Raw genomic sequence first — 25411 nt, forward strand, 5'->3', positions numbered from 1 at the left:
CTCCTTGTCTATTGTGTTATTATAATAAGAGCCAGGCCATGCTTTAGGTAGAGAGGGAAAATAAGAAATCATTGTACCTTAGAAGACTAAGGCCATCTATAACTAGTGCTATTTTCAAGCATTAAAGGAAAAATAAAACAAGCATGGCCAAATATCCTTCAAACAGAACCTTTATGTTACACTTTCATCAATAGGAATATACATTTGTCCAGGCTCAAGTGCCTGGAATAGAATTTTTGATCTTTAGGAAACTTAAAGATGACCTAAACTCAATCTCTTCATTTCAATACTCAAAATTCTAAGCTTCAAATAATTTAAGACAGAATTAAACAGTATACATGAGTATTAAAAATTAAGTATTTTGATATTCAATGAAGAGCAACCAGTTGGAGGGGTTGGAGAACATCAGTGTGAGAAGATGGAGGTAGTATGCTCAGGCCTGACATCAGCAAAGGGAAGTGCATGTATGGCGTGAAAAGGAAAAGTGAGTGCTCTGGTTTGACTGGCAAGTCAGGAAGAAATGTGGCATGGATGAGAAGTAGGGTTCAGTTCAGTTCAGTCACTCAGTCGTGTCCAGTTCTTTGTGACCCTATGGACTGCAGCACACCAGGTTTCTCTGTCCTTCACCAACTCCCGGAGCTTGCTCAAACTCATGTCCATCGAATCAGTGATGCCATCCAACCATTTCATCCCCTGTTGTCCCCTTCCCCTCCTGCCTTCAATCTTTCCCAGCATCCAGGTCTTTTCCAATGAGTCTGCACTTTGCATCAGGTGGCCAAAGAATTGGAGCTTTAGCTTCAGCATCAGTCCTTCCCATGAATATTCAGAACTCATTTCCTTTAGGATTGACTGGTTAGATCTCCTTGTAGTCCAAGGAATTCTCAAGAGTCTTCTCCAACACCACAGTTCAAAAGCATCAATTCTTTGGTGCTCAGCTTTCTTTACAGTCCAACTCTCACATCCATACATGACTAGTGGAAAAACCATAGCCTTGACTAGACAGACCTTTGTTGGCAAAGTAATGTCTCTGCTTTTGAATATGCTATCTAGGTTGGTCGTAACTTTTATTCCAAGGAGTAAGCGTCTTTTAATTTCATGGCTGCAGTCACCATCTGCAGTGATTTTGGAGCCCAAGACAATAAAGTCTGTCACTGCTTCCATTGTTTCCCCATGTATTTGCCATGAAATGATGGGACCGGATGCCATGATCTTTGTTTTTTGAATGTTGAGTTTTAAGCCAGTTTTTCACTCTCTTCTTTCACTTTCATTAGGAGGCTCTTTAGTTCCTCTTTGTTTTCTGCCATAATGATGCTGTCATCTGCATATCTGAGATTATTAATATTTCTCCCGGCAATCTTGATTCCAGCTTGTGCTTCATCCAGCCTGGCATTTCCCATGGTGTAGTCTGAATATAAGTTAAATAAGCAGGATGACAATATACAGCCTTGATGTACTCCTTTCCCAATTTGGAAGTAGGATTAGATTATAGCAGATACAGTTGCAGGCTTAAGAGTTTGGATTTTACTTCATGAGCAGTGAAGAATTATTGCTGGTTTTCTGGGAAGGTGATTAGATTTATGCTCTATAACTTTATAGTTGTTGGGAAGGTGGATGGGGAAAGAGAAGGGCTAGACAGTTGAAGATCATCGGTGTTATGAAAGGACTAGCATTATGTGTAGTTGTATTAGATCATTGAGATATATAGTTCATGGAGAGAAAAGTCCACTTGACTCAAGTTATAGTGATAGAATGGCAAAGACAGAATAGAAAGGAGAAATGCTTTGTGGGTGGGTTTATAGGAACATGAGAGCTAAGTGTACATTTCAGGAATCTCACTCAAGTAAGCATCAAGAGATACTTCAGGTATTATGGTTGAATAGGAATCATGAGATGAACCATAAGAATAAAGCAGAGGGGGAAATAATCAACATTTCCCTGTCTTTTTTCGCACTTTAGAGCCAGACTGAAGTTTTCTAAGCTATTGAGTACTCCAGGAAAATGACCAAAATTCCTTCTCTCTTATCTTTACTGAAGAAGGAACCCACTTGCAAACTAAATTTAAGGAATTATTAAAATGTTATGATATTGCTGGAAGTTAGATATCAATGGAAAAAATTAACAACAATGTAATTGATCTTCAACATATGAAAATATTGATAATAAGATAATTTAGAAGAAATAGAGAAATGGAAATGAGTTTGGGTAGCATTTTGTACCAAATCTCCATGTTAGCATCTATCGAGCAAGCAACGATGATGATAAGGCTATTTCACAGTCTAAAGAATCTATAGGATTGAGAGTCTTATTTGGTTGACCCTGATGAAGACTATGTGATTAAGGTATTATCAAAATATTTATAGGTGTTTAAAGTATTTTACAAATACATTTTTATGTACTATCTTAGCAAAATGTTTTCTGAGTGTGTGATCTAAAATCATTCTGCATTTCTAAGTTGTGCTATTGACCTTGGGTCAAATTTCTTCCTCTAAGGATACATTTCTAATGTAATAATGCAAGTCAATGGAAAACATGATTCAATTACCAAAACTTTTTTAACAAATGCCTTGCAAGATTATATTTTTGAAAGTGTGTTATATCTGTAGTTAAATTATTTTCAAAAAAGTCATTTACATTTAAGAGGATACTTTTTTCATTAAGATACTCTACTGACAAATCCAAAAGACAACATGCTTGGAGAAGTTAGGTGTATTAAATTATACATGGTCACTTAGGGAATTGCTCAAGGAAATACTAACAGTAACAGTATAAGCCCATAGGCATTATGGAAAGTTCATCTATCTTGTAAAAACAATTGTTATTAATAAAGCCTTATTGCCAACTACAAAGAGCTTTCAAAATATTTTCCACTTGGATTGCTGTATTGTCTTACAGGTTTTAAAGATTCAGTTGTTGGCTTAGAAAATTGAAAATAAATGTCAAAATCCAAAGTGTAAAGTTCTGCAACAACTATTTACGTTTGACTGATCCCTGTTATAAGAACATAAACAAAAATAAGACATATGTTGATGAGTTTATTTGAATACAGTAAACCAGACAGAGTCATATGAAAAATATAACCTTTTTTCTTTTTAACTAAGAATATTCATTTGGCAACAATCCGTAAAGGCTTGTGACTTCTTATCTCACCACACTGACCTTTATTTATCTCCTGTGTTGTCATTTCAATTTTCAAGTTTTAGTCCTGCCTTCCCAGAATAATTGGAAGTGCCTTGATTTTAAGAAACATGCTTTAAATGTCTTTAAACATAAAGAGTTTCTATCAGGGTAAGCATTTAATAAATCTGTAATGCTTAATTATAAATTCTCTGTCATGTATTTGAAAGTTATTAAAGATTTCATTTGAATTAAGAGCTAACATCTTCTGAACACTGCCTTATGTACCAGGCATGTGTTTAATGTGGAATATCTAATTCAGTCTTCAAAATGCACCTAACTATTAAATAATTTTAGTAATAATATTATCAGTGTTCCCCTGGAAAAATAAGACACAGAATTCACATAACTTATTCAGGATCCCTCAGTTCTTTGTGGTAGATAAAGAGGGGATTTTGAACTCAGTTATGTAGATGCATGTATCTTACTATGACTTTATACTGAGTTGACACTTTCTTAATTGATATCCTTTTACATAAATGACCTGGAGAGTCTATGAATCCCCCTAATACTGTAATTCAGAAATGTGAAAAATGCATGTCTTGGATTAATTTTCAGTGTGCTCAAGCAGTAAGTGACTGTTTTGCATGCTCACACATGAATCTTGATTTACCCTGTGCTGTGAAGGGTATATGGTGTTGGAGAAGATAATGGAGAAGACATGACCAATGGTTGACGTGTGAACTGGACCCAAGCAATCAGACTCTTCATCCGTTCCCCTGTCCTTCAAATATATGTACATCCCGCCAACGATTCCCAGGCCTTTCCTGGAGTTGTTCCAGGGATAGAGCCTTGAGAGAGTAAGGTGTTGTGGAAACCATCTAATGGTACACATGACTAAACCAGTTAAGGCCTCTATAAAAAAACTTTTAAGATCCTGGGCAAAGATCTACTTGTCTTGAAGCCCCCAAAGACAAACCTCCTAAGTAAGTTCTTCTGTTTATTAAAACTGCCATGTGCCCATCTGGAGTGGTTTCCTCTTTCTTTGGTTTCTCATTGCCCTCCGTGCACAATGCCAGTTTATAAACCAACCTATGGCCTGAGCATTTCCTGCTTCAACGTCATTACTGCACCTGTCAGATATTAATACTGTGTGACCCTACCATTCCTCATCCCTTAAACAGGCTTATGACAGTAGTCACCTTTTCTCCCAACCTCATCTTTAGGATTCTCAGGTCCAAGTCAGCCACTGCTTGTGGTTCCTTTAAGATTCTTTTCTTAAAGAAATGCAATGCTGCCTTCATTTCTCTGTACATGTCCCAGTGTGTTTTGCTTCATCCAGTAATCACTCCAATACCCAATTCCAAACACCTATATTTCTCTAAGAATCTATCACTTGTAACTCATTTCTATATAAGCTGAAGTGCCATGATTGCAAGAAACATAAGATGACCCTGAGACACAGAAAAAAAGAGGAGGGGAAGAGAACATGGGGAGAGGGGAAAGGAGAGAAGAGAAGGAAAAGAGATTCGAAGGACACTGAGGTAGCTCACAAAGTTCAAGCAAAAGTAAAACCAGGAGACAGGCCTCTCCTCTTGTCTCACCAGTTTGTATCCTGCTTGTCATCATTAGATTACTCAAATCTCATTGACTTTCCCCTAGCTCATCACTAACCAGTGCTGAAAGAAGAAATAATCTACCATGGAATGTAACTCAACTTAGTGGCCTGAGGGATGCAATTTGTTATGAAAAAGTGGGAAAAGAAAACTTATTCAGGAAAGATAGAAATTTTAGTTCCCTAAACTCCTTCAAAATTACAAAGAAAATTTCTTATCCTCTGAAAAGAAGAGTTAGTCACTCAGTTATGTCTGACTTTTTGTGACCTCATGGACTGTATCCCACCGGATTCCTCTGTCATGGGATTTTCCAGGTAAGAATACTGAAGTGGGTTGTCATTTTCTTCTTCAGGAGATCTTCCTGACCCAGGGAAACAAATCTAGGTCTCCCACATTGCAGGTAGATTCTTTACTGTTTTGAACATATGATTTAAAAATGGCTTGGTTAACATAATTCTCTCCTATATAAGACCTCAAATGGGCTTATTCCTAGAAGCAACCCCAAATCAAGTCTAGCTGCTTCACACAGAAATTATATCACCATTTTGGGAATATCTCTGGACAATGTCTGTTTTCCTCTAGTTCCGTCATGGTTCTCCCATGGGACTTCGCAACCTATAAAGGCAAGCCCTATATATTACTCACAACAACACATTATATGCATAAGAGAAGAAAAAAATAAAACAAATAGGGTATTTTAAATATCATTTGTTCCATAAGCAAGGAGTAGATTATATTCTTAATTTTTGCAAATTATAAGAAAGCCAAAGATGGTATTTCTGACTTAATTCCTCCAGTATTTATTTCATACTCTTATTCAGTATCTCTCCTTCTCAGATGCTTTTAGCTACTAGGGTGATTCAAGTTATTATTCCTGAGGAGTCAGAGCATCTAGTGAGTCCTGTTCAAACAGAGATGCCATAGTTTTTAATTCTTGACAATGCAGACTTCATATTAGCATGAAAGGGGAATTCCCTACATTACATCTATACTCTCCACCCACTGCCACCACCGGCAGCTACGCTATCTAAACCAGCGACTGCATTTACCCCTGTGAATCAAGGTCAATGATCTCAACCATAACAGTGAACTGTACAGCCTGAAGCTATGCTGACCTCTGGGAGGGGTCCCATTCTCCACTGTCTTTCAGGGGCCCCTCTGAATGGGGCTGTGATATAATAACTGCCACTTTCAGGAGGTGACTGCATTTTGCTCAGAGCCAGCTATAATCTACTCTTCAGTTTCCTTATTGTCAAATACAAGGGAAGCTCCCCATGAGGTCTTCATCTTTGATATTGATTGACGGAAGTCAATGTTGTGGCAGAAAAAGATGTGCTGGGAGTATGAGCAGTTTCTTGAAAAAACTTATCTAGGCTTTGAAGACCTATTTGGACAAGGAAATTCACTTTTTGGCTAATAAGACCATATAGTGCCTAATTTAAGAAGGACAACTCAGGTAAGTTGGTCACCTGATCTCCCAAGCACTATTCAACCACAGACACAGGCTATTTCTCAGACAGAGAATAATAACTTGCTTGAGGCCTAGCTCAAAAATCCCAGTCACCTTTGCTGTAACTATTCTTTAATGGTTTTTCACATGATTCCTACAGGAGGATGAGAGAAGCCCCTCAAAATAGTTTCAGCAGCACTGGTTCATTAAGTCAAAAAGATTAGGGACAGAGCTGCTCAAATTGTGGTCTGAACCAGTTGGGTTATGCATTTCCTCTGAGTTCTATCTCAATTTTGGGTCACACTGTAAAGGATTTAGAGAAGGACATCTATAGATGGTATATGCTTGCAAACTAAGTAACAAAACAGGTATTGTGCCTCCCTGAACACCAAAGAATTGCTGCCTTTGAACTGTGGTGCTGGAGAAGACTCCCAAAAATCCCTGGACAGCAAGATCAAACCAGTCAATCTTAAGGGAAGTCAACTCTGAATATTCACTGGAAGGACTGATGCTCAAGCTAAAGCTCCACTATTTTGGTCATCTGATGCTAACAGATGAATCATTGGAAAAGTGCCCGATACTGGGAAAGATTGAGGGTGGAAGGAGAAGAGGGCATCAGAGGATGAGATGGTTGGACTGATGCCATGAACTTGAACTTGGGCAAACCCTGGGAAATGGTGAGGGACAGGGAAGCCTAGAGTGCTGCAGTTCACGGGGTAATAAAGAGTTGGACACAATTGGGTGACTGAAAAACAACAGCAACAATTTGGTGATACAGGACAAGGTACAATGATTTGTCCTCCACTAGAACTGGTTCAAAACTGAGAAAGGAGAACAACAAGGTTGTATACTGTCACCCTGCTTGTTTAACTTATATGCAAAGTATATCATGCAAAAGCCTGGGCTGGATGAAGCTCAAGTTGGAATCAAGACTGCTGGAAGAAAGATCAATAACCTCAGATATGCAGATGACAATACCCTATTAGCAGAAAGCAAAGAGGAACTAAATAGCCTCTTGATGAAGGTGAAAGAAGAGAGTGAAAAAGCTGGCTTAAAACTCAACACTCAAAAAATTAAGATCATGGCATCCAGTCCCATCAGCTCATGGCAAATAGATGGGGAAAAAATGGAAACAGTGATACACTTTATTTTCTTGGGCTCCAAAATCACTATGGATAGTGACTGCAGCCATGAAATTAAAATACGCTTGCTTTTTGAAAGAAAAAATATGACAAACCTAGGCAGTGTACTAAAAAGTGGAGACATTACTTTGCTGACAGAGGTCTGTCTAGTCAAAGGTATGGTTTTTCCAGTAGTCAGGTGTATGGATGTGAGAATTGGACCATAAAGAAGGCTGTCTGCTAAGTCGCTTCAGTCCTGTCCAGCTCTTTGTGACCCTAAAGACTGTAGCCTGACAGGCTCCTCTATCCATAAGATTCTCCAGACAAGAATACTGGAATGGGTTGCCATGCCCTCCTCCAGAGGATCTTCCTGACTTGGGATCGAGCCTGGGTCTCTCTTATGTCTCCTAAATTGGAAGGCAGTTTCTTTATCACTAGTGGCACCTAGAAGCCCAAAGGAGGCTGAGTGTCAAAGAACTGATGCTTTTGAAGTGTGGTGCTGGAGAAGACTCTTGAGAGTACCTTGGACTGCAAGGAGAGCAAACCAGTCAATTCTAAAGGAAATTAATATTTATTGGAAGGACTGATGCTGAAGCTGAAGCTCCAATACTTTGACTACCTGATTTGAAGAGCTGACTCACTGGAAAAGCCCCTGATGCTGGGAAAGATTGAGGTCAAGAAAAGAAGGGGGTGACAGAAGAAATTGTTGAATGGCATCATCTACTCAATGGACATGAGTTTGAGCAAACCTTGGGAGATAGTAAAGGACAGGGAAGCCTGGCATGCTGCCATCCACTGGGTCACAAAGAGTTGGACATGACTGAGTGACTAGACAACAACAACAAGAGGAATGATGTCATTCTTTAGAGGAAGGGATTATTTGATAAACTCAACGCCACTCAATCCCTCAAAGTGGTATGATGTGGTCACTGTCATTTTCTCTGATTTCTCATTTATTTCCAGTGTTTCACACTTACTTACTACTTCCCACTTTTTAGATCACTTTATGGGATAAATACAGTGAATCGGAGTAATATTTTGAATAGTGGAATGGTTGAAGTAGTTAGCTACTGTGTTTTTCTATTCTCTAGGTATGGTATTGCATTTGTACAGCTGGCCTTTTAAGATGTTTTCCCAATTTTCTCTGTATGGGAAGGAGTAAATGTACTGGACATTTCAATGCACATCAAGTACCAGGGACAATTTTATTTTTTTAGTAAGAAGCCCCCACTAGAACAGCAGTAGCATTAGTTATAACCTGATCAAGGTTTCCATAATCTACCATCTTTCTGAAGTTCACAAGTCTTTTTAGTAAGCCAAAATAGGAATAGAAAATGTGACTTGGGAATGAACAAGTCTTCATCTTTCAAGGCTGTTCAGTAACAACCTCAATACTCTCAGAGGTTACTATTGTGATAGAAAAAGTGAGGTCCTTTACTTCCTACCACAACAGTCCTTATTCCAAGTATCAGGGAGCCAGTGTAATGCTTCTGCAAGTGATTTGTAATGATTCTATGTGATGTCCATTGAAACTATAAGCAAAACAAATATGAAAATATCCACAAAGTGGAGCCTGCCAGGATTGTGAGATTAATTCATGTTTGAATTCCATTCATCACAGGACTCTCATAGACATTTAAGACAGGTTTGAGTTTTGCTCTGGATGCTCCTGAACAGTGTTTTGTTAGAACCAGTCCATGAAAATTACGGTTAGTTTTCCTTTGCCAGTACACAATTACTGAGGAAAAGACCCAACTGCTATGGGGAAGGTTAAGCAAAGGCCCCCATTATATGTATCTAAGGATACAAGGCAAATCAACCTTATGGATCAAGGTGGGGTGTAAGTCTTATAATCAAACTATTTTCTAGACTAATATCTTGAGATAATTTTTCTCTTGAAGGAAATACACATTTTTATGATAAAATTCAAAAGAAATCTAGAATTGGACAAAAAAAAAAAAAACAAAACAAAACACCAAATTACCTAAGGAGACTGCTATCCAAAAATATAACTCATTTGTTATCTCTATATGGTTTTCTATCTATATGTGTATTTGTTAAGACTTATAGAAATCTTAGACTTACACTGGATCAAAAAGAAATGAAATTCTTTTTGATCAAAAAGAAATGAAATTGTGTACTTCCATTCAACTGCTAATTAGTCACTGTTGGAAGTCAGTCGGTACTGATCTCCACTCAGATTTATCTACTCTGCTTAGCAGAGAGGAAATGCACTGGCACTGGGATCAGAAAGCCTGGATTTGGGCCAATTGTATCCACATGCAAAAAGATGAATGTAGACAATCACCTTACATCATACCTAAAAATTAGCTCAAATTGGATGACTGACTTAAATATAAGAGCTAAAACAATATAAATTTTAGAAGGAAGCATAAAAATTCTTTAAGACCTTGAATTAAGCAAAATTTTTTTCAATATGATACAAAAAACATGGTCCATAAAAAATAATAATAAATTTGGCATCATAATATAATGATATTTCAAAACATTCCCGTTTCAAAATACTTCATTAAGAAAATGAAAAGACAAGCAACAGACTGGGAGAAAAAATTTGCAAATCATATATTCAGTTAAAGGCTTGTAACTAGAGTGTATAAAATCCTCTTATAACTCAATAATAAAAAGACAAACAACTCAACAAAATATGGGCAAAAGACATGAATGAACAATTCACCCACAGATGGACCTAAAACAAAACAGGACACTAAGTGAAAAAAATCAGCTACAACAGACCACATAAAAATATGATTGCATTTATATGGAATGACCAAGAAAGGCAAACTTATAAATAGCAATGAAAGTCACTTAGTCATGTCCAGCACTTTGGGACCCCATGGACTATATACAGTCCATGGAATTCTCCAGGCCAGAATACTGGAGTGGGCAGCCTTTCCCTTCTCCAGGGGAAGAAGGGAAACCTTCTCAACCCAGGGATCGAACTCAGGTCTCCTGCATTGCTGGCAGGTTCTTTACCAGTTGAGCCACAAGGGAAGCCCAAGAATACTGGAGTGGGTAGCCTATCCCTTCTCCAGCGGATCTTCACCACCGAGGAATTGAACTGGGGTCTCCTGCATTGCAGGTGGATTCTTTACCGATTGAGCTATCAGGGAAGCCATGCAAATAGCAAATAGATTTATTATTTGCTAATGCAGGAGGTGGAAATGAGGATTAAATGTAAATGTTTATGAAGAATCTTACTGAGGGGGCAAAAAAGTTCTAAAATTGATCTATGGTGGTCATTGCACCATTCAATAAAGTAAAAATACAAGATCATTAAACTGTACACTTGAAACATGGTTGTTATGATATGTAAAATAGTCTTCAAACATAATTTAAAAATAAGAAAAAAAAAAAAGAAAACACCTGGGATCATAGTATGACCAGCGGCAGCGGTGAGGTCAGGAGGCCCTCTGCTTTTAGGCAGCATACTGGCTCCAGGGCTTTCAGCAACTCCTGGGTGTTGGATCAGCTCCAAACCAGCCAGAGGCAGCAGAGAGGACAGCCATCCCCAGAACCCATTCTCAGCCACTCCAGCAGGGCCTCTGCCTCAAGCCCTGGCCACACGTTGACTGACGTCTGACTGCCAGTGAAAGTTTACACATTCAAAGGAACACCAGTGGGACAACCACAGCACCAGGGATGTCATCCAGCTACTTGGAACAGCTAAAAGGCATGACCCTGCTAGTTAAAGCCTGACAAAATATGGTCCACTGGAAAAGGGAATGGCAAACCACTTCAGTATTCTTGCCTTGAGAACTCCATGAACAGTATGAAAAGGCAAAAAGATAAGACATTGAAAGATGAGCTTCCCAGGTCAGTTCAGTTCAGTCGTTCAGTCGGTTCCAACTCTTTGCAACCCTATGGACTGCAGCATGCCAGGCTTCCCTGTCCATCACCAACTCCCATAGCCTACTCAAATTCATGTCCATCACGTTGGTGACCATCCAATGGAATCTCATCCTCTGTCGTCCTCTTCTCTTCCCGCCTTCAATCTTTCCCAGCATCAGGGTCTTTTCAAATGAGTCAGCTTTTCGCATCAGGTGGCCAAAGTATTGGAGTTTCAGCTTCAGCATTAGTCCTTCCAATGAATATTTAGGACTGATTTCATTATGGATTGACTGGTTTGATCTCCTTACAGTCCAAGAGACTCTTAAGAGTCTTCTCCAACACCACAGTTCAAAAGCATCAATTCTTTGGTGCTCAGCTTTCTTTATGGTCCAACTCTCACATCCATACATGACTACTGGAAAGAACATAGCTTTGACTAGATGGACTTTTGTTGGTAAAGTAATGTCTCTGCTTTTTAATATGATGTCTAGGGTGGTCATAGCTTTTCTTCCAAGGAGCAAGCGTCTTTTAATATCATGGTTGCAGTCACCATCTGCAGTAATTTTAGAGCCCCGCAAAATAAAGTCTTTTACTGTTTCCATTGTTTCCTCATCTATTTGCCATGAAGTAATGGGACTGGATGCCATGATCTTAGTTCTCTGAATGTTGAGTTTTAAGCCAACTTTTTCACTCTCCTCTTTCTCTTTCATCAAGAGGCCCAGGTCAGTAGGTGTCCCATATACTACCGGGAAGAACAAAGAAATAGGTCCAGAAAGAATGATGAGGCTGAGCCAAAGTGGAAATTACACCCAGTTTTGGTTGTATCTGGTGCTGAAAGTAAATTCTGATTCTGTAAAGAACAATATTGCACAGGAACCTGGAATGCTGGGTCCATGAATCAAGGTAAATTTGATGTGGTCAAACAGGAGATAACAAGAGTGAACATCGACATTTTAGGAATCAGTGAACTAAAATGGACTGGAATGGGTGAATTCAGATGACCATTATATCTACTACTGTGGGCAAGAATCCCTTAGAAAAAATGGAGTAGCCCTCATAGTCAAAAAGAGTCCAAAATGCAGTACTTGGTTGCAATCTCAAAAGTGCCAATATGATCTCAGGTTGTTTCCAGTTGGAAACAAATTTGTTGTTTCCAATTCCAATTGTTGAATTTGAACAATTCAAATCACAGTAATCTAAATCTATGCCCCAATCACTAATGCTGAAGAAGATGAATGATTCTATGAAGACCTATAAGACCTCTGAGAACTAAAATCAGTAAAAGATGTCCTTTTCATCATAGGCAACTGGAATTCAAAAGTAGGAAATCAAGAGATACCTGGAGTAACAGGCAAGTTTGGCCTTGGAGTACAAAATGAAGCAGGGCAAAGGCTAACAGCTTTGCCAATAAAATGCACTGGTCATAGCAAAACCCCCTTCCAACAACACAAGAGACAACTTTATACATGGACGTCACCAGATGGTCAACACTAAAATCAGATTGATTATATTCTTTGCAGCCAAAAATGGAGAAGCTATATACATTCAACAAAAACAAGACCTAGATCTGACTGTGGCTCAGATCATTAGGCTCCTTATTGCAAAATTCAGGCTCAAATTGAAGAAAGTGGGGAAAACCACTAGGCCATTCAGGGATAACCTAAATCAAATCAGTTATGATTATACAGTGGAGTTGATGAACAGATTCAAGGGACTAGATCTGGTAGATGGAGCACATGAAGAACTTTGGATGGAGGTTTGTAACACTGTATAGGAGGTGGTGACCAAAACCATCCTCAAGAAAAAGAAATGCAAGAAGGCAAAGTAGTTGTCTGAGGAGGCCTTACAAATAGCTGAGAAAAGAAGAGAAGAGAAAGGCAAAGGAGAAAGGAAAAGATATACCCAACTGAATGCAGAGTTCCAGAGAATAGCTTGGAGAGAAAAGAAAGCCTTCTGAAGTGAAAAATGCAAACAAAAAGAGGAAAACAATAGACTGGGAAAGACTAGAGATCTCTTCAAGAAAATTGGACATATCAAGGGAATATTTCATGCAAAGATAGACACAATAAAGGACAAAAAGAGCAAGGACGTAATAGAAGCAGAAGATATTAAGAAGAGGTGGAAAGAATACACAGAAGAACTGTAAAAAAAAGCTCTTAATGACCCAGATAAACCACAATGGTATGGTCACTCACCTAAAGCCAGACATCCTGGAGTGCAAAGTCAAGTGGATCTTAGGAATCATTACTATTAACAAAGCTAATAAAGGTTATGACATTTCAGTTGAGCTATTTCAAATCCTAAAAGATAATGCTATTAAAGTGCTGCAGTGAATATGCCAGCAAATTTGGAAAACTGAGCAGTGGCCATAGGACTGGAAAAAGTCAGTTTTCATTCCAATCTCCAAGAAAGGCATTGCTTAAGAATGTTCACATTACCATAAAATGTACTTATTTACATGCTAGCAGGATTATGTTCAAAATCCTTCAAGCTAGGCTTCAACAATATGTGAACTGAGAACTTCTAGATGTACAAACTGGATTTAGAAAAGACAGAGAAACTAGAGATCAAATTGCCAACATGCAGTGGGTCATACAAAAAACAAGGGAATTCCAAGAAAAACATCTATTTCTGCTTCATTGACTATGCTAAAGCCTTTGGCTGTGTGGATCACAATAAATTGTGGAATATTCTTAAAGAGATGGGAATACCGGACCACCTTACCTGCTTCCTGAGAAACCTGTATGCAAGATAAGAAACAACAGTTAGAACTGGACATGGAAGAATGGACTGGTTCAAAATTGGGAAAGGAGTATGTCAAAGCTTGTCACCCTGCTTATGTAACTTATATGCAGAGTCCATCACACAAAATGGTATGCCGAATGACTCACAAGCTGGAATCAAGATTGCTGGGAGAAACATCAACAACCTCATACATGCAGATGATATCACTTTAATGGCAGAAAGTGAAGAGGAACTAAAGAGCCTTTTGATGAAGGTGAAAGAAGAGAGTGAAAAAGCTGTCTTAAAATTCAACATTCAAAAAACTAAGATCATGGCATCCAGTCCCATCATTTCATGGCAAATAGATGGGGAAACAATGGAAAAAGTTTCAGATTTCACTTTTTTGGGGCTTTAAAATCACTGTGGATGATAACTGCAGTCACAAAATTAAAAGATGTTTGCACCTTGGAAGAAAAGATATGACAAATTTAGACTGTATTAAAAAGCAGAGACATCACTTTGCTGACAAAAGTCCGTTTAGTCAAAGTTATGATTTGTCCAGTAGTCATGTATGGATGTGAGATAGTGAAGAAGGCTGAGCACCAAAGAATTGCTACTTTCAAACTGCAGTGCTGGAGAAGACTCTGGAGAGTCCCTTGGACTACAAGGAGATCAAACCAGTCAATCCTAAAGGAAATCAACCCTGAATATTTATTGGAAGGACTGATGCTGTAGCTGAAGCCCCAGCACTTTGGCCACCTGATATGAAAAGCTGACTCATTGCAAATGATCCTGAGGCTGGGAAAAATTGAGGGCAAGAGAAGAAGGGGATGACAGAGGATGAAATGGTTGGATGGCATCACTGACTCAGTGGACATGAGTATGAGCAAACTCCAGGATATAGTGAAGGACAGGAAATTCTGGTGTGCTCCTGTTCATGGGGTTACAAAGAGTTGGACATGACTTAGCAACTGAACAACAATAGTATGGCCCTTCAACTTCCACCTACCTTTGTAAAAGTCAGCTAACTGCATTGACTTCTTTGCCTCATGTGTTACCTGGTGAAATCTGTATCTCTATCTTAACATTTGGTAAGGCTGACCAAATATAAATATGCTATGGATTTTGAACAGAGTAAATATTCAATTGGTGGTAATTCTTATTATATGTCACATTAGGAAATTATTTTTTCCCATTCTTCATTCAACACTCTTATTTCTCCTAAAATTCTGATTACATTTAAAATAACTGATTGGTCATGCACACTCAGAAAGCTGTTGGCTGGTTATTTTAATCTAATCTTTTGACCTACAGAGTTTAAGAGAACTGAAACAAAATCAAAGAATTTTGTATGTTGTATATAAATACTCTTGGTGGTGTCTCTGGTCACCCTGTGTTAGTGCTCTCTAAAAGAAGAGGGGTAGAGAGTGGAAACACCTAGATCTGGTTAAGGGTCTCCCCCTGAGCTTGCCTGAGACTATGCATTCTTCTTAAGTCTAACCTGGCATACTACTGAGCATACAGGAATGAGAACGGTAAACAAATGTGTGTAGAATTAAATCACAAATGCTAGCTTAATGAAACATCTTAATGAAGAAGATAGTTTTCTCTAACTGAGAAGTCATGATTATATATGGTACAAAAGAATGAACTTTTCGGGAGGGAGGGGACATGAGTGCACCTATGACTGATTCTTGTTGATGCTTGACAGAAAAAAAAAAATTCTGTAAAGCAATTATCCCTCAAATAATTAAATAATAATTAACCATCAAATAATTTAAAAAATAAAAAAGAATGAACTTGAATATAGTATAAAGTGATAAAATAGGGTTTTAAATATTTTATATTGTATTTAATTAAAAAAAAATTTAACCGTGCCATGTGGCATGTGGGATCTTAGTTCCTCTGCTGCTGCTGCTGCTAAGTCGCTTTGCAGGGATAAAATTCTCACCCCCTACATTGGAAGCATGGAGTCTTAACCACTGGACCACTTGGGAAGTCTAATATTTTATATATTAAATCATAAGAAAACAGTTGAATTCTAGTGTCTGAATTTTCTATATCTGTCGCAGTATATATCCAATTCTCAGAACTACACAAGGGATTTTTATATGGATATGTTAATATATTCTTCCCAAGGTATTTCCTAGATAGATTTTTTCTTTCTTTAGTCCTTGGAAACTTTCTAAGTTTTGAAGTGTTTTCACAATGACTATTGGCAATATCCATTGAATGAACATTTCTCCTGTTACCTAATTGTTTATTTTGAATCTCCAGTTTTCTTTAGTGGCTTTCAGTGGACTGCTCTGCTTGTATGATAGGCTTATACTCTGGATATATATTTAACAATGTTTTAAATGCCATATTATTTCCCTGAAATTTTCCTAAGCCATCAAATCTGTTAGAATCCTTCAGCATCAAACTTGATTTTCCTATCTTCTGCCATCCCTCTTCCAATATGGCATCATAAAATATAAGCTGCAAAATACTTTACATCCCACACTGATTAAAACTTTATTTTACATGTCACATCTTTTCAAGAATCTCCCATCATCTTCCTCCACAACACACACAGCCAGCTAAGTATATAAAGCATTTCTTAGATTTCTTCCCTATTGGAGCTAATATTTGTTGAGAATAGGATGTGTAAGATATTGGGCTGGACCCGTTAACTGAATGCATTATGAGAGTTTCCTCATAATCATCATATGAGGGAGGGATATTACTGACTTCAAGTTGTAGACGTGGATATTAGGTCTGAAAAGACTAAGCACCACGTATCTATGAGATCACTCCTGAGCCATGGCTATATCATCTCTGGTCATCTGACTCTGAGGACCACACTCTCCACATGAAATAACTCATCTTACTGCATTTAATGTTCTTGACTTAGTTTTCAGCCATTGCTTCTTTGGAGTAAAAATCTATGTCCCCTCTGGCTAGACACAAAGCTAGAAATGCCAGAAAGAGTGAGGTTGATTAGCCTTTAGGATACGGACTGAGCTATTTCCATGAGCGGGTCTTTTCTAAGGATGGGTTTGACTGACGGTCAGGTGACCAGATCCAGGGACATGATACAGACATGAGTGGAGAAGACACATCATTTGTCCTCCTCTACTGGGAAGAACAAAGTAAGCAAGTTACAAACTTCAAGCTATAAGACAGAAAGCAAACTACAACAGACACAAGAGTAAGTTTTCTCTCCACTCTTTCTAATATGAGAGGAAAAGCAGCACTGTCTCCCTCCCTCTCTAGAGTAAGGACTGCTTTTCAGTGCTTGCAGAAAACGTGTCATTGAGAAGATTCTGTGTTTCTCACCACTTGCTCCAATTTTTCATCCACATAGGCTCCAATTGTCAAATTCCCAATTATTTTTTATGCTCTGTTCTAAAAGAACTCTAATTTGATTCCCAGCAGAATAAATATTCAAGAAAGCAGTAGTTTCAAAGACTCCAAATACTTATGATTACAAAAACAATTTTGAATTAGCTCTTAATTGGTTTGAATTATTTACAATCGGTTGAACCAGATGCTGTCACTATTCAGACATTTGAGACAGTTGAACTTTCATAAGAATTCTGAACCAATTTGAAACAAATACAGTTAAATCAATTAGCAAGGACCTAAAAACTTTTGATAAATCAGAACTCAATAAGTTCTTTGAATTTCATTGCGGACCTCTTTTAGCAGAATCCTAACTGTATTACCCTATCACTCCAACTCAATGTTTTAATTACTATCATATTAATTTTCTTAAATTGCACCCTTCATTGAGGGCATATGAGGTACTAAATACTGTGCTAAATGCAGATAACATTATTGGCACTCATATCATAAGTTTTGATTATTCATAAATTATAGAACCAGAATCCAAAATTATTGCCTCATTAAATTTTTTTCACATTCTGAACTCAGTCTTAATATTCTTATAGCTTTATATAAATCTTTTTATGTTTTCTAGTTATTTTGATATACTTTCCATTCTTTCAACACACCTGAAACTTCTTTCCTTTGAACTCACAATTTGATAAACAGCAGCATTTAATTTTGGACTCATCAAAGTTGCCCTTAATGTAAAGAATATTTGTTGTATATTTGGGCTGCCTGCCATTAATCTCCTCTTTATTGTTCTTTTAAAACTTATTTTTAATCGGAGGATAACTGCTTTACAGTGTTGTGTTGGTTTCTTCTGTGCATCGATATGAATCATCTATAAGTATGTTCTTTAACTTACTAAATTTTTATTGGAGTATGGTGATTCTGAATGTTGTGTTAGTTTCTGCTATACAGCAGCAGAGTGAATCAGTTATACATATATCCACTCCTTTAGATTCTTTCCCATATATATCATTACAGAGTACTGAGTAGAGTTCCTTGTGCCATACAGAGGTTCCATATTAGTTATCTGTTAGGTAGCACAAGTGGTAAAGAATCCACCTGCTGATACAGGAGACACAAGAGACTGAGTTCAATCCTTGGGTCAGGAAGATCCCCTGGAGTAGAGAATACCCACTCCTGTATTCTTGCCTGAGAAATCCCATGGAAAGAGGAGCCTGGCAGGCTACAGTCCATGGGGCTGCAAAGAATCAGGAATGACTGAGCACACACACACATATTTTATCTATAAATTAAAAGACACTTACTTCTTGGAAGGAAAGTTATGACCAACCTAGATAGCATATTGAAAAGCAGAGACATTACTTTGCCAACAAAGGTCTGTCTAGTCAAGGCTTTGGTTTTTCCAGTAGTCATGTATGGATGTGAGAGTTGGACTGTGAAGAAAGCTGAGTGCCGAAGAATTGATGCTTTTGAACTGTGGTGTTGGAGAAGACTCTTCAGAGTCCCTTGGACTACAAATAGATCCAACCAGTCCATTCTAAAGGAAATCAATCCTGGGTGTTCACTGGAATGACTGATGCTAAAGCTGAAACTCCAATACCTTGGCCACCTCATGTGAAGAGTTGACTCACTGGAAAAGATGCTGGGAGAGATTGGGGGCAGGAGGAGAAGGGGACAACAGAGGATGAGATAGCTGGATGGCATGACCAACTCGATGGACATGAGTTTGAGTGAAATCTGGGAGTTGGTGATGGACAGGGAGGCCTGGTGTGCTGTGATTCATGGGGTCGCAAAGAGTCGGACATGACTGAGCGACTGAACTGAACTGAACTGAATTGATAGTAGTGTGTATTCCTCTTCTTTTGGTAACATATCCTGAGTTTATTCTGGGGAAGCATCACTGCCACATTAGTAATCCTTTCCTGCCATAATAATTGGTTTATGTATAGCACATGATTCAATCACAGCTAATCAGAATTAATTTAGGATCTAGGCTGGAAAGAAAGGTGCTATTTAACAGTCTTTATTTGCACTTGGGAGAATATGGTTGGAGTTACCCTCAATGAAGAAAGTGTCTATTTGAGGAACTGGATGAGAGTTGCGGGGGGGGGAACCCAAACATCCCAATGACAGTGCTTGAACCTTGGATCAAAGTCTTTCCATTATAGGAGTCAATAATTTTATCTTACCGCTTTTTCTCTTCAAAAGCCAATTTACATTGCATTTTGTCATTTACTTCTATTTGTCTCCTCCATTCAGAAACAATTTATTCTATCCTATACTGTTATAGAGATAAGAGTAAAGAGCAGGACTTACGAAGAAGGTGGGACTTAAATCATCCTATACATTCTATATTCTTTCTCCTTATCCACTCAAGAAAAATTAATTTGGCTATTATGTTTTCATGAAGAGAATATATATATATGTGTGTGTGTATATATATATATATATATATATATATATATATATATATCACATGTCTTTTTAAAAATGCTGCTACTGCTAAGTCACTTCAGTCGTGTCCGAGTCTGTGCGACCCCATAGATGGTAGCCCACCAGGATCCCCCATCCCTGGGATTCTCCAGGTAAGAACACTGGAGTGGGTTGCCATTTCCTTCTCCACTATTTTAAAATAAGCAAATCTAAATTACACAAAGTACTCTGTTTTTCCTAATAAGAAATACAGATATTTTGTGCGTGTTTAAAAAAAGTCAACAGTGCTAAGAGATTTCTTCTTAACTTCATATCAAAGTGCAAATCCAGTTAATTCTATCATAGACTAGAAGTACAATGAAAACACATTTGTAAATGGATTCTATGGCCCTATGTGTATAAAACGTTTTAAGAATGTCTCTTAGCAATCAGAATCTTTCCTGACCTTATATTAATGCTAAAGATGACCATTACATTATATTCACAGCCTCACCAGTGATGTCTCAGTGTATCTGCTCGGCCACCAAAAGAAAGCCAGTGGACAGAATAGTTCCCAGGAACTGTGTTCACCCACCGTGCATCAAAATAGACAGCATTAAGGCGTCATCTACAAACAGTTCAGGAGAAGGCAATGGCACCCCACTCCAGTACTCTTGCCTGGAAAATCCCAGGGATGGGGGAGCCTGGTGGGCTGCCATCTATAGGGTCACACAGAGTCGGACATGACTGAAGCGACTTAGCAGCAGTAGCAGCAGTACAAACAGATCACCTTCTATACAAAGGGCAGAGACTGATTTTCTGGCATAGTGTATTTTTTTCCTACTAAAAAGTATTGTTGTACTACATGAAATTTAAAAATAAACTTGTTTCCTTCTTATGAAACATTTATTTGAAAAATCCCAAACAGGCCATTGCCAAGCAAGAATACAATGATTTCTAAACTTGTTTTCAATTTTGTGTGTGTATGGAAACAGAGGTTTACTCAATGATTGTTGTAGATTTTCTTGAGATGATTCTTTTCATGTTGTTGACAAGGGAAAGTTTTCTTTATAAAAAAAAGAGAAGATATATATATTCATATAGCTGATTCATTTTGCTGTACGTTAGAGACTAACACAACAATGTAAAGCAACTATTGTTCAATAAAAATTTTAAAAATATGTAATCATTCTCTTGTGTTTGTGTGTGTATGGCATCATGTGATTATGTTTATACATACTTGAGCTAAGCATGGAAATCTTGTTTTTATTCATTCACTAAGTAATGTCCTACTCTTTGAGACCCCCATGTACTGCAGCACACCAGGCTCCTCTGTCCTCCACTGTCTCCCAGAATTTGTTCAAATTCACTTCCATTGAGTCGGTGATGCTATCTAACTATCCCATTCTCTGTCATTCCCTTCTTTTGCCTCCAATCGTTCCCAGCATCAGAATCTTTTCCAATGAGATCCAATCAACTCTTTGTTCATATCAGGTGGCCAAAATATTGGAGTTTCAGCTTTGGCATCAGTCTTTCTAATGAATACTCAGAGTTGGTTTCCTATAGGATTGATTGGTTTGACCTCCTTGCAGTCCATGGGATTCTCAAGAGTCTTCTCTAGCACCATGATTCAAAATCATCAATTTTTTGGTGCTCAGACTTTTTTATGGTCCAGCTCTCACATCCATATATGACTACTGGAAAAACCATTCTATGTTTAAGATTTTCCTGACATACTGGGTTGGCCAAAGAGTTCATCTGGGTTTTTCCATTCGCTGTTACAGAAAAACCCAAATGAACTTTTTTGCCAACCCAACACATACTCTTTAAGTTTGTCACTAAAGGTGAGAGAGAAAGCTTCTCGTGGAAAGAAGCATGGGTCATTTCTAAACCCTGGTGTCTGAACAAGGGAACTGCCTTGAGAATGGAGAAACATGAACCAGCATCATTTGGGTCTTATAATTTTTGGATCTTGAAGGCAGAATTCATGAGGACACTTTGAAATTAACACTTCACTCTGTTTTATATTTTTTGTAATATCATTTGTTGAGTTTCATATATCTGTACTCAGTATTTTAAAGTAGTATTCATTTTGTAACTTAAAAACTACACATTCACACAAATGCAGTAACCTATTAGACAAGGTTTTGAAATGCTACCATCTTTATTAAATTTATAAATTGTAGGACATAATATTTTAATCAAGCAATATTATCAAAATTATTAAGGCAAGCTCTTTTCTAAACTAGATTCCAAGTAATTTTTGGATAAAATTACTACTTTAAAAAAATAAGGATATACTGCTTGATTAAAGTGGATTTGATGTAATATCTGGAAAATGTCACATGTTCCCCAAAATGCCTAGATAGGCAAAAAAAGGAGTCTGCTACTAGTATATTCCACAATTACTAAGTCATATGTGGTTTTAAACAACAGCCAGGGGGAAACATACCTATCATAAAAGCATCATATGCCTTATTCGTACTGCTTGTCTAGCAGATATTCAGACATCACACTTAAATACTTTCTAGTATTTCCCTAGGAGAGCAGTTTTCCCTGAGATAAATAAATGAAAGAAGAAAGAAGTGGGAAAGAAAAAGTGTTGTTGCTTTCCTTTAAAATTTATATATACTATTTATGGTACTGAGTTTCTGTTTGCTATTGAGTTCTACCAAGGATTTCATGATATTAAGAAAGCCATTGACTTATGAAATAGATCTTGTCCCTTGTCATGTTCTGATTTCCCAGGAGGACTGAGCCAGTCTCAGAGACAGAGAAGAAACTAAGGGAAATTGGGACCCCTTCCTCTTAGTAGCTGCTCCAGAAAACCACCAGGTAGGAGAGAAAACGAGCCAACTGGTCCTTGTTGATATTCTGGCTCTTTCAGTTACTGCCTGAATTCCACTGGGCTACAGATTTAAACTTTTTGACCCTCTAGAGTTTCCTGTCGTATAAAATGGCTAAAATAATGCATAGAAGAAAAAAAAAAAGGTACAAATACATAAAAAACTTCCCATAGAGTGATTTCTATAAAACTCTAAATTATTATTTTGTTTATTTCTTTTTCTTATGAAGATTAAAAGGCATTTCTTGCTATTTGAAGAAGAAAAAAATATTCTTTCAAGACTTCCAAATTTAACAATGATAAAGCCATTTTTGTAGATATCAGTTCAGTTCAGTTCAGTCTCTCATTTGTGCTCGACTCTTTGTGACCCCATGGACTGCAGCATGCCGGGCTTCCCTGTCCATCACCAGCTCCCGGAGTTTACTCAAACTCATGTCCATTGAGTCCGTGATACCATCCAACCATCTCATCCTCTGTTGTCCCCTTCTCCTCCTGCCTTCAATCTTTCCCAGCATCAGGGTCTTCTCTAATGAGTCAGCTTTTCCTATTAGGTGGCCAAAGTTTTGGAGTTTCAGCTTCAACATCAGTCTTTCCAATGAATATTCATGACTGATTTCCTTTAGGATGGACTGGTTGGATCTCCTTGCAGTTCAAGGGACTCTCAAGAATCTTCTCAAACACCACAGTTCAAAAGCATCAATTCCTTAGTGCTCAGCTTTAGTCCAACTCTCACATCCATACATGACTACTGGAAAAACCATAGCTTTGACTAGACGGATCTTTGTTGGCAAAGTAATGTCTCTGCTTTTGAATATGCTATCTAGGTTGGTCATAATTTTTCTTCCAAGGAGCGAGTGTCTTTAAATTTCATGGCTGCAGTCACCATCTGTGCCGGGGTCCAGCCCCGGTGGATCAAGGGAATTCGAAGCGGGGACAGCGTCGGCGAGGATCAGGAAACAATTGCTTAATTAAACGTTAATTAAGGATATAAAGAGTAATAGAATAAGGATAGCTCAGTGAGGAAATTCAGTGGAGAAAAGAGGCTGAATAATTCAGCCAGAAGGTAAGAGAAAGAACGACATGGTGAGACCAAGTTCCGGTGAACAAGGCCCGCACTTTATTTTCCAAAGTAGTTTTTATACCTTAAGTTATGCATAGAGGATAATGGGGGAAGGGGTAGAGTCATGCAGTAAGCCAGGCTTTCTTCCTGCAAACTTATCATATGCAAAAGTTTAGGTGATTTGCATCATCTTCTGGCCCGGAGGCCTTTTTCTCTAAAGGTGATTATTCTAAAGTCAGGCGCCAGCCTCCAAAAAGCATTAGATAAAGTTGCATTCCTACAGAGCAAAGGTGTGGTGGGCTATAACAAGAAAAAGAATTAACTCAAGGGTCCCAGGTTACAAACATTAAAGCTACTACTTACACCAATTATATTAATCAATACACTGCCAGGGACACAGCAGATAAGGGATATGGAAACTTAGCAGCAAACATTGGCCCAACAAGTGAAAATCCCTTCACCAATACAATTTCTAATCAATCTTTTAACTGCTCAAAAGAATCTGTATTTAGACAGTTTAGAACATCTCCTGCCTCTCACAGTTGGGAGGCTCTGAACAATCACGTGTGGCCGGAAAAACCTATTCAGGCAGGCTAGAGGATTTCCAAAGGAGTTTGTAGGTTAAACACTGTCACACCCGGGAATTATTAACTGGAGCTGTAAGCTAACTCTTTTTTCAGAGAGAGGTAGTGGGGGACAGCCCCCCATAAAGTCAGAGGTGTAGGTGAAAGCACAAAGCAGAAAGTAGGCAGACTCTGGTTTTGGGGGTAGATGCTCGAGAATTTCCAGGGGGACCCCTGAGGCTCGATCCCGCCTTTGCGTATGCCGAGCCTCCTTCCTCATGACCTTTGTCATGGGCGGAGTTCCTCACGCTGGCTCCCGGCAGTGATAGAATTCCAGTTGAGCTATTCCAGATCCTGAAAGATGATGCTGTGGAAAGTGCTGCACTCAATATGCAATATGCAAAATGCACTCAATATGCAATATGCCAGCTCCCGACACATCTGCAGTGATTTTGGAGCCCAAAAAGATAAAGTCTGCCACTGTTTCCCCATCTATTTGTCATGAAGTGAAGAGACCAGATGCCATGATCTTAGTTTTCTGAATGTTGATCTTTAAGCCAACTTTTTCACTCTTTTCTTTCAATTTCATCAAGAGGCTCTTTAGTTCTTGACTTTCTGCCATAAAGGTGGTGCCATCTGCGTATCTGAGGTTATTGGTATTTCTCCCAGCAATCTTGATTCCAACTTGTGCTTCATCCAGCCCAGTGTTTCTCATGACGTACTCTGCATATAAGTTAAATAAGCAGGGTGACTACATACAGCCTTGATATACTCCTTTCTGTATTTGGAACCAGTCTATTCTATGTCCAGTTCTAACTGTTGCTTCCTGACCTGCATACAGATTTCTCAAGAGGCAGGTCAGGTGGTCTGGCATTTCCATCTCTTTCAGAATTTTCCACAGTTTATTGTGATCCACACAGTCTAAGGCTTTTGCACAGTCAATAAAGTGCTTTCAATTTTTATAATGTATGAATTAACTATTATTTATTAACCTTTTGTCCAGAAAAATTCCCACATATTAGGTGTTTTTGCTTTAATTAGAAAAGTGAAAAGATATAGTTCATACTTTGCTTCTATTCATTATATAATCTGAACAATGGAAATACGTATGAAAATGGGGTATAATGATGGGCAAAATACATACAATAAATTATAATGATATTGTTATATGGAAGTAATATTAATAGACTTGAAGATCCTATCACTAGGCTTTCAGATTACTTTAGTGAAGGGACTAAAATGTTTGGGTTGTTTTCTACCAGCTTCACTCTATACTGCTGCTGCTGCTGCTAAGTCACTTCAGTCGTGTCCGACTCTG

The sequence above is a fragment of the Bos javanicus genome, chromosome 1 (assembly GCF_032452875.1).
Source record: "Bos javanicus breed banteng chromosome 1, ARS-OSU_banteng_1.0, whole genome shotgun sequence".
Lineage (NCBI taxonomy): Eukaryota > Metazoa > Chordata > Mammalia > Artiodactyla > Bovidae > Bos > Bos javanicus.